The sequence below is a fragment of the Peromyscus maniculatus genome, chromosome 2 (assembly GCF_049852395.1).
Source record: "Peromyscus maniculatus bairdii isolate BWxNUB_F1_BW_parent chromosome 2, HU_Pman_BW_mat_3.1, whole genome shotgun sequence".
NCBI lineage: Eukaryota > Metazoa > Chordata > Mammalia > Rodentia > Cricetidae > Peromyscus > Peromyscus maniculatus.
The window spans coordinates 7,323,292-7,326,452 of NC_134853.1; the positions used below are offsets into that span (position 1 = coordinate 7,323,292).

The 3,161-nt window shown below is 39.4% G+C and overlaps 1 pseudogene; it reads right to left on the reverse strand.

Annotated features, from left to right (window-relative positions):
* Window positions 1-301: 301 nt before the first annotated feature.
* Window positions 302-454, reverse strand: LOC102924717 (putative ribosomal protein eL39-like 5 pseudogene; annotated as a pseudogene).
* Between the last annotated feature and the right edge of the window lie 2,707 nt (window positions 455-3,161).

Below are 3,161 nucleotides of genomic sequence, written 5' to 3' on the forward strand. Positions count from 1 at the left end.
AGTTACTTCAATGTTTGCCTACCAATTGACTAATCTTTGTTTCTCATGTAGCAAATGAGATATGCCACATATTTATCTTAAGTTCACTGCACGGGTACAGAGTATTTCATGAGATGTTATTTCAATGCTTAGTAGTTACTACCACCTTTTTTGGAAGGTTCTGCATTTTATTACTGGAAAAACTATTCCCCCAACTTGAAACACGACCAAGTCTTCAGGTTAAAATGTTGAACTCCATGTGGTAGGATTGCTTGATGACCCACAATTCAGTATAAACTCTGTCTTGCCATTGTGTGAATCCTTACAGACCCAGCTTTGTTCTCCAGTGTCTTCTCTTGGAGTTGTACCTTATTTTGTTACCAGTTTTTATCCGAATCCACTGAGGAATAGGATGATTTTGCTTTTGTTTCTTGGCCAGGCATTGCTTGATTCTGAAAGTCTTGTGAGAAGACATGGCGAGAAGCCAAGTCAGGAGTCCACTGCACAATGGAGGAGGAAGGGAGAAGAGCTACTACCACGTTTTGTTCCAGAAATAATATCTAATTTACCATTCTAACAATTTTAAATGTAGAATTCAATACCATCAATTATACTAAGTTTTACCCTCCTACCTGGGTGTTTTCAACCTCTGTGATAAAAACCTATGTACCCACTACACAGTGACTTCTTGTCCCCTCTCTAACAGACCTTGCCTCTCCTTGACTTTTGGTCTTTTGTCATTTAACTACTCAGGGTATGTTGTATAAGTGGAATCATATAGAACTTTTTAAAATTTCTGACTCATTTCACTTACAATATTTTCAAGGTTCGTTTACATTGTGGCATATGTCACAGTTTTATTGCTTCTTATGGCCACTTTTCTATTGTATCTATACGTCACACTTTTATTTACAATTAAAATGATGATGGGTGATTAGGTTGCCTCTGTCTTTGGGCTTCTGTGAAGAATGCTGCTATAAATGTTGGTGTACTGGCCTCAGTACAATTTCTCACCCTCAGTTCTTTTAGAGTTGAATTGATGGATTATGTGCTAGTTTCATGTGCAACATTTTCCTCTGTGTTCACATTTTTAACATTAACACCTTTTAAAGCTTTATTGAAGCAGTCATTCTTGTCTCCAAATTTGAGCCATCCAAAATTACACACACACACACACACACACACACACACACACACACACACACACACTTTTTTTTTTTTTGAGATAGGGTGTCTCTATGTAATCCTGGAACTCACTGTATAGACCAGCCTGGCTTCAAGCTCAGAGAGATATGCGTGCCTCTGCCTCCTGAGTTTTGAGATTAAAGGTGTGTGCCACTCTGCCGGGTTTCAAAGTCATATGTTTTTCAAAAAAATATTAGCATATGGTAAGGTTAAGTACAGCTATTCATATTCTTAAGTACTTAAAGAAAAGCAGCTGTAGTCCAGACATCACAGTAGCCGTTGATGCTGTGACAGAGAGCGAGGGAAAGTGTCCAGTCCTAAGAGCTCTTCGTAGTTCCTGAGTCACACAAAAGTGAAAAGGAGATTTTTTTCCCCTGTGGTTTTTCGAGACAGGGTTTCTCTGTGTAGTTTTGGTGCCTGTCCTCGATCTTGCTTTGTAGATCAGGCTGGCCTCAAACTCACAGAGATCTGCCTGCCTCGACCTCCCCAGTGCTGGGATTAAAGGCGTGCACCACCACTGCCCAGCAGATTTTACTACACAGTGATTTCTGCCCTTTACATGATCTCAAGATTAACTTCAACCTGGAGTCTAGCAGAGGGAAAATTATGGCCTCTGAGGCACTTTGAAAGATTACTCTTGCCCCAGAGAAAGTTCAAAACATGTAGTGGTAGAAAAAGGTTCTCCACTGTTCCAGAAGCATGGTGAAGAAGTTTGAAAACTGTTCTGAGATAATGGCCTTGCCTACTTTTGCACATGTTTATGAACCCTTCTGGGAGGTTCTGATGGGTGAGAACAGGAACCACATAGGTGGAGTTCTTTCATAGAACTCAAGAGTATGCTGTAAGTTTCTGTTATTTTTACCATTTGAGTATAGGACCAGAGCCTCCTGTAGGAGCTGGGGATACAGCTTAGCATAGCTAGAGTTTTCCTGCCTTGCCCACAGTCAGGAAAAATCTTTGTCATCCGCCAGTCCCACAGCTGCTCAGACCCAACCAAGTAAACACAGAGACTTATATTGCTTACAAACTGTATGGCCATGGCAGGTTTCTTGCTAACTGTTCTTATAGCTTAAATTAATCCATTTCCATAAATCTATACCTTGCCATGTGGCTCGTGGCTTACCAACATCTTAACATGCTGCTTGTTATGGCGGCAGCTGGCAATGACTCCTTCTGCCTTCCTGTTCTTTCCTTTCTCCTCTCTGTTAGTCCCACCTATACTTCCTGCCTAGCCACTGGCCAATCAGTGTTTTATTTATTGACCCATCAGAGCAATTTAACATACAGACCATCCCCCAGCAGCTTAGTGTCCTGTGGATTCAGTCCCCAGCATATTTATTTATGCATGTACATAGACATATACAAACACACACATATAAGCACACACACAGACACATACATATAAAGGCACACAGAGACACAGACAGACAGACACACATATACACACACAAACACACACAGAGACCCCACATATATTTCATCTGAAATAGAATTTGAGAATTCATAGCTGCTGCTCTGGTCCTTGTGAGTTCTCATTAGTGTTATTCTTCTATTTATAATACATAATTTTCATAAATAATAATATAACATTCAATATATATTTGTATGAAAATATCCTTAGGTATAATTTTCTATATAATGACTATATTCAATGCAGATTTAAAACAGATTCTTGTAAAAAAAAAGGTAATAATACATATATTCAATTAATTTGAATTTTTTGTCATAAAAGGAAATTTCGGATTTCAAAGGCAATCTGGAAGCTATTTCTGAAAATTCATTCCCCGCCCCGCCCCCCGCCTGTCATCTTACAGCAAATGTAGTCAGTAACTTGTTTCTGTTTGCTAGAAGAGGTAGAAATGCAAACAGTGGGGTTATTCTCCTTCAAATTAATGATCAGGTACTTTGGGGAAGAGGGTCTTATACCCTGGTCTTGTGCTGGTCCTTGGTTGGCTTTTGGATTTTGTAAATTATATGATTCCTGATGTAACCTTAGA